The sequence below is a fragment of the Furipterus horrens genome, unplaced genomic scaffold (genome assembly GCF_987537825.1).
Source record: "Furipterus horrens unplaced genomic scaffold, mFurHor1.1.pri manual_scaffold_3, whole genome shotgun sequence".
Taxonomy (NCBI): domain Eukaryota; kingdom Metazoa; phylum Chordata; class Mammalia; order Chiroptera; family Furipteridae; genus Furipterus; species Furipterus horrens.
In genome coordinates this window covers 75,278,855-75,290,878 of record NW_028327173.1, presented here as the reverse complement: position 1 = coordinate 75,290,878, position 12,024 = coordinate 75,278,855, and the positions used below count along the sequence as shown (strand labels likewise).

Below are 12,024 nucleotides of genomic sequence, written 5' to 3'. Positions count from 1 at the left end.
AGTACAGTATGCTTTTTTGTTTTCAGAATAATAATCATAAGCTGATGTAAATCATGTAATATGTAGTTCTACTTTCTTTTTTGGTAGTGATGAAGTGACCTGTGTCTTACTTGCGTTTTTGTCTGTAGCATCTAGCACTTTGCCTGGCACATGGTATGTACACACTGTATGCTGAGTGAACTGAATAAACTGCCTTTTGTGCAGGATGCTTATTTGCCTTACAGATGTTGTTTTTGCTATGGAAACATAACAGCCCTAGGTTTAGCTCAGGAGTTTACTATTCCTTTTATGTCTTAAGTCTTTTGTTTAATACATGAGCTGACTTATCCCAGTTTCCTGTCTATAGGGTAGGCTTTTAAAATGCACACTACCAAAGAACTATAAAAGATTTCCGTTTTATTAGTTTAATAACATTGTTATACTTAACTGATGTGTCATTGAGAAAAACAACTTCAAGTGAAGATATTATATTTATATACATGCAAATATACATATATATACACATTCATAAGTGTATGTATGGCAGCCGTCCGTCTTGAGAGACGATGGTGTAGCTTCTTAAGAGTCTATCTGCACCGCCGAGAATGGATAGTCTTAACTTATCTTTGCTTCTAGGTTTATATACCTAGTGCACTATATACTTAGTGAATAGTATACAAACATCTATGTATTTATCTGTTTTCGATATTGGCAAAAGACGCAATATCTGTTTTACACAATTAAAGACTTTCAACTTGTTCATGATTTTTTATTACTATTGGGATTTTTATGTTGAATCAAAGGTCATAATTCTAATCGTCTGAGACCCCCTTTTCTCCCTAATAGATCTCTTCAGTGCCCATCTGTCTGTGGTTCATGATATAACCTTTTTTGATGGGACAGGGTGGCAGATGGACAGCAGATGGGAGTTTTGCCCTGCCTCTTGGTTCAGATCCTGGCCCAGACAGAAACTGTCAGGGCCTGTCAGTTTGTACTCACAGCTTGTGGGCTCCAGAACTGTGTCTGGCATTCTTGCCAAGAATGTGAATTGATGCTGAGCAGGACCAGGTATTGGTAATTATGACTAGGTAGTTATTGGTTAAAGACTAGCAATAAGGGTGGGGAAACTCAGTGGGTCTGAAAAAGCACTTGAGAGGAAGTGTCCTTTCTATGACTGTGTGTTGGATCCTCAGGACCTCAGAGTCAGCTCCTTCTCAAGATCGAAGTTGCAAAATTAGGAAAAATACTATTGCCATGCAGGTATTTATCTATTTTTAAAATATAGCTCAGTTTCCCAAAAGTCATTGTTTCTCTCCAAAATCAAGCGAGGAAGCCAGTGAGAAACAGAGAAAGCCAGTGAGAAACAGAGATAGACAAAGTGGCTTCACTCTTAAACCAAATATTTTTGTCTAAATTGTTGGACAACTTGTCATTGTCTGGAATTCCTAAGAGGGTCCTTTATGACTAAAACTTCCACTACTGGTAACATTTTTGAATGCAAAAGCTATAACAGCTTCTACCAAAGCATTACATGATAGTTCATGAGATTGTTAGTCTTAATAGGGAGAAAGAAGAAATCTTTTCTTTTTTCATTTTGAGCTAAGTATATACTCTTAGTGTGTGTGTGTGTGTGTGTGTGTGTGTGTGCGTGCATGCATGCGCGTGTGCATGAATTTGTTGCTTTACAAGTGACTCTCTTTATTTTAGATAGAAACCAGACTGGAGTAAACAGATGAGGCTGGGCAAATCCTCCTAATGGAGGGTAAGCCTTGCCAGTGACCATGAATAAAAGGCAATTATGAGTCAAATTGTTTGCTGAGCTGAGTTTTTTTCCAGACTTATTTAGTTTCTTTAAACTTACTGCTTTACAGAAATCCCATTGTGCCCTTTCCTCATCTTAGTGGAGTCTCACAGGTGATTGGTAACATAAGATTTTATGTAAGGAATAGGTCTTTAAATAATTGTCCACCATAAATATAGAAAACTGCCACACCCTTTCTATGGGGCCATTACTGACCTATCACCCCTCATTAAAGGAGACCTTTACAGTATTCCATTCCTTCCCTGAACTAAATTGAAATATTGTACCCTGCTGGTTAATATTTTGTTAACATAATAGGTAAATTATGGCATTATTATACAATTTATTAACACAAATTGTTCACATATGAATAATTATATTCTGGGAGTCAGGGGACACTTATACATATGTGTAATAAATTACGATGCTGTTCCAAATTATATAAGTAACACTAGGTTTTTCATTCAGGAAAATTAATGATGCTTGCTTTAGTTCAGGACATTCCTTCAATCCAATTTAGGTATCTCTAGCATTTACTACCATAGGACAATTTAAAATTTAGATAGATTGCTGGACAATCATTTACCTGAAACTTGAGTAATCTGTACATTATAAAATGAATATATGTTGTATTCCAAGTTCCATCGGATACTGTTTTATCTTTCTTTTCAATTTTCTTCTTTTCTCAATTAATAAATATACTTAAATTTTAAGAAACTCCGTGCTTATTTTCTCTAGTGAGTTTGTGTGTGTGTGATATTCCATGAGGTTATATATTTGACAGGTGACTGAGGCCCCTTTGGTTTGGAAACCTGGCACGGTATCTAGGGCTTCCTTGAAACCAACTCATTTATTCTATTTAAGAAAATATTCTTGAAATAGAAAAAATCTTGTTACAGTGCTGCCTATAATGGCCAAAAGGACTGTGTCACACCCCTGCTAGCTATAAATGCACTTTAATGTGGATCTTGCTAACATGATTTCAGGCGAGCTGTGGACAGGATCTAATTACCTATAAATCTGTAAACGCTTGAACAGAGTCTCAGCTTGAAATTCTCCATATTACTGGTATAACTGCAACACTCTAATCCTAGAAAGCTGTCTTATAATGAATTCCCATTAGCCACAGAGTTAAGGCAAAGTCATGACTGTGGGGAAGCTGAGCAATCCCCATGACTTAGCCAGTTGGATAGAAGCTCTGCCTTCCAATGTGCTATCTGCTTCCCCGGTCTTGTTCCTGCTTTGGAAAGCAGCTCAGAGAAAAAAGTTACAACCACAACAAGCTGTTCTACAGAAAACTTTAAGCTATCTTACATTGAATATCTTTCTTAAACAGCTGATTTCTTGTATTTAATCATTCTTTAAGTGGGATAGTGCTTATTAATTTCAAAGTGTTATACCCATGCTTTATCTCTTTTTATTAAAAAAAAAAAAAAACACACGCACGCACGCACACACAAAAAAAACCAACTAGGCAAGCAGAGAAGAAACCAAAATAACCAAGAAAACAGATCAAAGTTCAGCATTCAATTTAATTAATTCTTGCCTTTTAGTCATAGCCATTACTATTGGATATATAATGGCAAATTAAAAAACGGTCCTTACCCAAAGGAAACTTACATTCAAATAGGCAATGAAAATGATAGATAAGCATATACTAGAATGTCAAATTTTAGTAAATAAGTGTATCACAAATACTAAACAGGCAAAAGTGTAAGAGAGAGGAGAAGGAGGCGGTATTTTTATGTAGTCAGAGAAAGCCTCATGTGTGTACATGTAAATTCATATTTTTTCACATTCAACCTTTTTATTGAGATGATTTATAGATTTACAGATGAAGAATTGCACATCTTAAGCATACAGTTTGACGAGTTTTGAGAAATGTAATCTGTACCCCTATCAATATATAGAACATTTTTGTCATGAGAAAAGTTGCTCCGGCCCTTCCCCTGTTGGTCCTATCATCCTCGCCCCCTGAGGCAACCACTGTTCTGACTTGTACATAGTGTTGCTGGTTCTGGGATTCTGTGGAATCATACAATATGCAGTCTTTTGTGACTCAATTCCTCCCTCTTCTTAAAATTTTTGTGTTCTGTTGTCTGGGCATACCTGAATTTGTTTAGCTGTTCTGCTGATGGACAATTGGATTGTTTCCTGTTTGGGGCCATTTTACATAAGGCTATTAGGGACATTTCTGTGTCAGATTTTTATGGGTATGTGTTCACATTGCTCTTAGGTAAAGATCAAAGTGTGTTTAACTTTATAAGGAAGTTCCACATGAGTTTCTAAAGAGGCTGTGCTATTTTACCCTCCACCAGCAATGTAAGAGAGTTTGTTTTTTTCTCATCCTCATTGACACATGGTGGTGTCAGTCTTTTAATCTTAGCCCTTTGAGTGGGTGTATAATGGTGTCTCATTTGATTTTATTACTGAATGTTAGAATTAGATGGAAGTTCTTTGTCAGATATATGTCTTTTGCATATTTTCTCCCTCTCTGTAACTTTCCTGCTTACTTTTTAAATGATGTCTTTCAAATAACAAATGTTTAATTTTGATGAAGTTCGCTTTATAACTTCTTTCTTTAATTGTTAATATTTTTTCTACTCTTAAGAAAATTTTGCCTTTCCCAGAATGAAAATATATCTTATGCTTTTCTTCAAAATTTTGTAATTTAATTTTGTTTTTTAGATCTATGATAATCTAGAATACATTTCTGTGTATAATGTGAAGTGTGGGTAAAACTTCCCTTCTCCCCCAGATAAATATCCAATTGCTCTAACATCGCTGGTTGAGAAGATTTCCCTTTGTCTATAGAAATACTTTGGGGCCTTGAAAAATCAGTATTATGGGCTTCTATTTAAGATGTAGAAAGACAACGGAGTAATGATCTCACTTTTACTATAGCAACAAAATGGTAGAAAATTTGCAAATGCATAACTTTTCTTGAAACCATGAGAGAGCTGAGAGCCCCAGGAAACCAACTTAAGACTCTAAGGAAAGGCAAGTGCCTCCAAGGAGAAATGAGGGGCAAGCACTTTTTTACCAAGCATAGGATAGCAACAGGAGGTAAAACTTCTGGGGACTGCGGACATAAGGGGAATTTACAGCAATCCAGGCTCTTCTACAAGAAAAGACAGGTCAGGTGCCCTTAGTAATCATTCTTGTAGGCGTGGGTGAGTGGGTCAGCTATGGTTGAGGGAAAGGCAGGAAGCCCCATCTGTATTCTTCTCTCTTTCCTATGGAATAAAAGTCTTACAACCACATAGGGAAGAGCAATAAACTCTTGTTCTTCAGGCACTTGTAAAGCTCATTGAAGCTGAAAGAGGGTACAGAAAAAAAAACCCTCTCTTCTTGGGTAAGGGGCAGGAATACATCTCAGGCCCAGACGTACAGGTTAGAGTGGAACAGGACTCATGAGAAGGTCCCATTTCCAAGACTCAGAAACTGAGTGCCTGCCTGAATAATCAGAACAAAGAACACACCCCAGACCTCACCACATAGCCAATTGGTGTTGAATGGCTAATACTAGTATAATTCCCAATTTGTAAATGGGAAAAACTAAGGAAAGAAAAATTACATGAGTTGCCCACAAATCTCACTGCCAATGAATGGAAAAACTGAGATTTCAGCCAAGATAAACTGGCTCCATAGTCTTCACAAGGGCTGTGCAATACTGCAGAGGAGTGTTGAGGGGAATGAGGCAAATGGAAGATGGGCCATTTCAGAATAAAGGGAGTGCTCAAGGGTACATATGGTTCTAAGAAAGGGGTGTGTTCAACAAAACCAAATTTAGCAGAACTGATAAGCCAGGTGAAGGGTGGAAAGTTTCCATTGGACTTTGCAACTTAGAAAATTATGTAACTTTAGCTCTAAGTAGTTTCGATAGAATGGTAAATATTGAAACCACAATCTGCTGGCTTCAGAAATGAATATGGAGTGAAGAAGATGGTTCACTAAAAATATCCTACTTTTCTCAGAAGTTTGGATAAGAAGGAGGTCGATGCAGAGGTAGTGACCAACATGGAAAGAGGACTGGTGATCCAGGAGAAATGTGGTTTGAGCCTGTTTGGAAGACAATAGGAAGCAGACAGCAGAAAGGGCAAGTTTGTCATAATAAGAAAGAAAAATAAATACGGTGGTGTAAGGAGGTTTGTTGATGTGTCTGGGATATGTATTGAGAGAATTTTCTAGGAGTATAAATACCATTATGTAAATATTAAAAGATATATAATTTGTACAGTTTCAATACATTCCTTATGTCAGATAAAAACTTATCTGTAGTTGGAGACACATATATTAATCTCACATGCATCTTCCTTGTAATTTTGTTTGAATGAGCTAGCCACGAAAAAGTTGTTTCATCTTCACTGATGTGTGACATGCACTCTGTCAGAATACAGCTTTTGGTAATGGTGCAATAAACAACTGTCACTCCAATATAGAAATATGTAACAGACACAATAACTCAATCATTCCATCTAACTTGACAAAATGGAAAATGGCTTGAAAAAAGAGAGCCCAAAGCACCAGGTTGCAACTCCAGGTGGGACGAATTTTAGGGTGTGTACTATTACAGTGATGTCTTTGAGGACAAGGACTGTGTACACATTCACAGCTTATTGTCATTCATAGTTTAGTAGTAGATGCTTCAAAATGTCAAATGTATTGATAGTGTACATTTATATAAGTTGATTATCAACATTGAAAGCATAGATTTATTTAAACATCTTTACTCTTAAATTTGACAACTAGAAGAACCTCAAGAAATTCTGAAATTTCAAGTAAAGCCATGAAGTCTCAGCTGACTTTAGTGATCTAGTCAAGATAGCCCATTGCTCTGGTCGACCTAGAAGACATTCCACCTTGCAGAAACACAGGACACTTTCTTCTTTAAGCTTCTAAATCCTTGACCATGTAGATAAGATTGTATGTTCTGGTTTATTTCCATAATATTCATCTTACTATCAGTAGTCACTCCTACCAATAAGACAAATATAGTACACTTGTTATTTTAAAGTAAACATTGCTTTTTACTCCAACCAAATATGTGATATGGGTTTATTTGTATCTATATATTTAATATTAATGTATTTTAATGAAAAAGTAAAGTTTTTATTTGGAAATGGAATTGACATTGGGAATTGGAGGTTGGCTGTCACAGTAGGTCACATGGAAGAACTTGGCCAAGTTTATCAGCCATATTTGGCCTAGTTTTCTGCATATGTTTGCAAGATGCAAAAGCCAGTTTATTACTTGAGGGCACAGAAACCTGGAGGAAAAGCTTGGAACTTATGCCATTTAATCCACTGGGTGTCTTTCCTTTTGCCTAGATTTTGTCTAGAGAAGTCTGATTGTACCAGTAGAATATAAATAGAAAAATGACACTTCTCTTTGCCTTTCATTAGCTACGGAGTTTTACAGAATGTTCTTGTCAAACATTTTTAGGAACACAGCTGCAAAAAAATCTTTTAAATGTAAACTTTGTAATGAAAGATACAGTTTTACATATGAATGATTGAACATATGTGAATTAAAAAATTATCTTTAGGTCTCCTCAATTTTTGTGTGGAAGTTATCACTTAAAATGGAACACCATAAAAATATTTGTATGCATGTGAATTTAGTCCCTTATGTAACATATTTCAGAATTTTTGATGAATCAATCACACAGTTAAAGGTCATATCGTTATAACTGATTCAAACCCCAAAATGAATAGAGATGTCAAAGCATTGAGCATATTGGATGTTCACACATGAATAAGCAAGATGACAGAATTTGTTTTCAAGCAGATCCATTTTTTTGCCTGTGCATGTTTTTGGTAGTTCTTCGACTTGCTGTTTTCATAGAATATTTTTTTTTAATATTTATGTCAGTAGGTAATTGGCACATATATAATTCCATAGTGGGATATGTAAATGAGCTCTGTTCAGAGGAGAGAAAAAAATGGGTATGGGTTTTTATTTTATTTTACTAAACATCTCTAGACTATTTAGTATTTAAAGGATAACTGTACTTTTTTCTTTTTAATTGGAGTTACTAATTTTAAATGAAGCAATAGCCTATTAAGTTCCATTTTTAAGTCAAGGATCTTAATATTTCAGGGCAGGTGTTTGAATTTCAGGATTTGGAAGAACATAATTCTGACACATTTGTTCTTTTTTCCCTCACCACATTTGGCATTTGAAGACTATCCTCACTCTTTAGCTATCAAAAGAAATCTTGCTCTATTCTCCTAAAACCTTTGCATTAACCAGACACCGAAATGCTGACATACTTCAGGGGGATTCTCCCTGTCGGTTTTCTCAGATCACTAGAAAATGACATATTTGAGCAAGATGCTTTAATGAAGTTTACTAAATTTATTTTTTAATGCAGCATGTGTGGTGTGTATAGGCAACTACAGGTGCTCCAGAAAGGAGCTGCTGGCAGTGCATTGAGGCTGTCGAAAGTACATTGGCCCATGAGAAATAGACAAGGAGTGGAGATAGGTGGCTTTCAGGACTTTCAGGTTGCTTTGTGTTCATTTTTGTCTTTTCCTTTGTGATTTGCAGACTTACTGAGCGAAGTATTTTTGACTGCCTTATCTCTTACATCCCAAAATGTGTTGGGACATAATGAAATTCCACCTGTAGAATTACTGTGAAATTCTAGTAAACATTTGAGGTATGAAAAAAATTGATTTGTATACCTTGAGAACCTCATGGCATAGTTGGTTGGAGCATTGTTCTGTACACCCAAAGGCTGCAGCTTTAATTCCAGTCAGGATGCATATCGGAGTTGCAAGTTCGATACCTGGTCGGGGTGCATATGGAGGGCAGCTGATGAATGTATGTGTGTCTCTCTCTTTTTCTCTCTCATCCCAACCCTTCCTCTCTCTCTCTCTAAGATCAATGATCATATCCTTGAGTGAGGATTAAGAAATAATTGTATAGCACTGACTTTGCTTAGGTATATTATAATTATATTTGTTTGTCTTTCCCCACTATATTGGGATTTAATTAAGAGCAGGAATAATTGCCAATTTAAGACTTCCAATCCCTGGCTTAATATTTGATATATCAGACATATTCAATAAGTACTAGTTGAATCATGAAAATAATGAATGAAGAAGTTTAATGACTCATCAGGATTTCTCTCTTTTGTAATCTTCACTGAAGTCATATATTTTGTTTGTGTAGGAAGTATCAGGAATTCATATTCATATTTTTCCTTTTGGATTAACTGGCATTGTGAAGGAGCTTCTACATTTATAGTAAAAAGAACACTCAAGTTATAATACAAACACTTGAATTTAAATTTTGGTTTCACTGTTCACAATCTGAAATTTATCTTCCCAGAGACTTCATTTCTTCATCTCTACAATGGGTTGGTAACAACTTCTCCTTATGATTGCTATTTCACAAAGTCATTTTTCTTCCTTTATTCAAGAAGCTCTTGAAATCTCCTCTGATCTTAAATTACCTAGTTTATGTAGTAAGGACATTTTTTTTCAAATATTTAGTGATGTTTTAAAAAATTTCCATGTGAATCTTGTTGCTCTGCAGCTGCCACAGTCATAAAATCAATGGCCTTTATTGCTTTATGTGTAAAGTAGATACAGTCTGGATTCTAGAACAAATATATCATTGTGCATTTGTTAGAAAAGTTTTTACACAAGCCAGAATTTGTTGAAAATGCTAAAGCTTCCATTTACATATTGAGAAGAAAGCCTGAGCATGTAAGATGTGGGACCCAACCACATAGGAAGGAAAGCCCCACTCCCACCCCCACACCCCCATCCCCAGTGGTGCAAAATGACGCTTGATGAGCGATTGGGAATAGGAACAGAGGGGAAGGTCATCTAAAAGGAAAATAAGAAGGTTGAGGAGGGAGATGAGAGAAAAAAGGCCATGTCAACCTCCCCGCCTTCTCCACCCTGCCCCCTGGAAGTCAGAGGAAATACCACTTGGGAGACTCTAAACCACCTTAGCATGGCCAGTAGAGTTGAAACGTGGCTGGTTGAGAAAAGGGCCACTCTAGGTGGGTAGAGATACTGAAATGAGCTTAAACTAGGAATCAGCACACCTTACAGGGGTCCCAGTATTGCAGAGCAAGGAAGATCTGCAGGCATTGCTCCTCTCCACCTGGGGCTCCAACGCTGCACACAGCCAAATCTCTGAGAGGAATGAGAGCTGAGATGAAGAGTCTGGTCGATCAGGGAAGTAGACAGAAGCAATCATTGTCCCATGCCTATGCTGCGAGGACCACCCCAAACACTTCACGAACAGGTATAGTGACAGTAGAGACCAAAACTCAAGGAGCAAGCCAGAGGAGCTTTGACTTACTCAGGATGTAGCAGCCACCAGGAAAGGCAGATACTCCACCCCTACCCCCGCCCCCAAAGTATTGTATAAACAGCTGCTTGAGGAGAGGCCAGTCTATGAAGAGGAGGGAGAGAAAAACCAGAAAGGGTAAAAATTTACTCCAAACTGACTATTTAATGAAGAACCTGAATTATAGCAAATAAATAAGCTTTAAATTTTTATTTTGTTTTGCTTTGTTTACCACCAAATAAGAATGAAGACTTTTGAGCAGTTATGTAACGGGAATCACAATTTTTAAAAAAATTAGTTTTGCACATCCATGTTAGAATGAGTAAATTTCAAATCAACCCCACTAGTTTGCCTTTCTCTTTGTTTGTAACTTACATATACAAGGTCTGTCCAAAAAAGCCCAGCCATTGTTAATGGAACGAGAATGGTTCGCGCGATATCAATATAACCTGGCAGCCAAGGAGTGTGGACTGGAATGCGCACATGTGACTAATGACGACTTCACTGTACTAGTCAGTGGGGGAGGTAGACCATTGAGTGAGCATGTGTACTGTGTGGCTGTTGCATTAAAAATGACTGAGTGAGTCGAACAATGAATCTGCATCAAATTTTGTATTAAGTTTGAACATTTCTCTGTGAAAACGATTTGGATGATTCAGAAGACTTTTGGGGATGATTCAATGAAGGCAGTGCAAATAAAAGTGTGGCACAAACACTACAAAGATGGTCAAGAATCTGTTGAAGGTGACCCACATTCTAGAAGCCCTGCAACAAGCAGAACACCTGAGAATGTTGAACATGTATGGGTTGCAATTTACAAAGATCATCGACTGACAGTGTGAGTACTAGAAGCTGATCTGGAATTCCAAAATCTACCTTGTCTGAGATTTTGATGCGGGATCTTTGCATGAAACATGTCATGGCAAAATTTGTTCCAAGGCTTCTGCTACCAGAGCAGAAGGAACATTGTGCTACAGTTGGTCTGAAGGTGCCTACTTCAAAGGGGATGGGAGTATCATTGTCTTATTATAGTGTTTCTTGTATCTTGTATTTTCTTCAATAAATGCCTCTGTTTTTCATAGTATGCAGCTGGACACTTTCTGGATAGACCTTGTATATAGTGTTCTCATTTATAGTTTCTGAGTTTGTAATATTTTATGGTGTACAGGATGCTTTTACACAAACCTGTTTCTTACCATAACACAGTGAGGTAAAGTCAATATCATTATGTTTCAGGTGAGGAAACTGAAGATGTGTTCAGGACCAGAGAGCTGGTGAAAGAGAGAGAGAGAACAAAGAGAAGCACTTCCAGCCCGGGTTCTCCTCCTGCTCAGGAACCACCACACACATGTCTCTATTGGGCCTCATTTTCTTTCTGTCTAGAACTCTGTACTCTTTTGCAATGGTATGATTATCTGTCGGGACCTCTTACACAATTTTCTTATTAATTTAAAGGCATATTGTCACAAAGCTTTAACAGGATTATTTAAATGAAATATTCTCTTGTTATTTAGCATGCAACTGATTCTTTTGATTTAGTAATGTTTTAGTCAAGACCTCAAAACAGTCTGTCTAGGTGATGGATTGAGCACATCTGGGCAAAACAAAATGAGAACCTATGGAAAACTCACTCTAATTATTTCCTATCTAGGAAGAATGCAGAAAACAACAAAAGTGAGTCAATATTTTATAAATTCAAAGTCAATATGCTATGTCATTGTCAATAATGTATGAGTTCCAATGGATTTGTGTCACTATTAAATTAGAAATGAGTCACTCTTATTTGATGTATAGTGGATTTAGCCATGTAATGTTCAGAAACAAAGAGAATACAAAGGATAGAGAGCAGACATTTTATAAGACAATTGCAAACCTCTTATGGGCTTTGATACAAAGGAATAGAGACCATCTCATCTCCTTCCTATTCATTC

At 36.8% G+C, this 12,024-nt stretch overlaps 1 long non-coding RNA gene across 1 annotated transcript in view; it reads left to right on the top strand.

The window, feature by feature from the left end:
* LOC150015331 (uncharacterized) overlaps positions 1-11,565 on the top strand; it is a 129,580-nt gene extending 118,015 nt beyond the window's left edge. The window contains exon 5 of the long non-coding RNA XR_016509987.1: positions 11,330-11,565. This is a non-coding gene — a long non-coding RNA (uncharacterized LOC150015331). The remainder of the gene's footprint in view (positions 1-11,329) is intronic.
* The last annotated feature ends 459 nt before the right edge of the window (positions 11,566-12,024 follow it).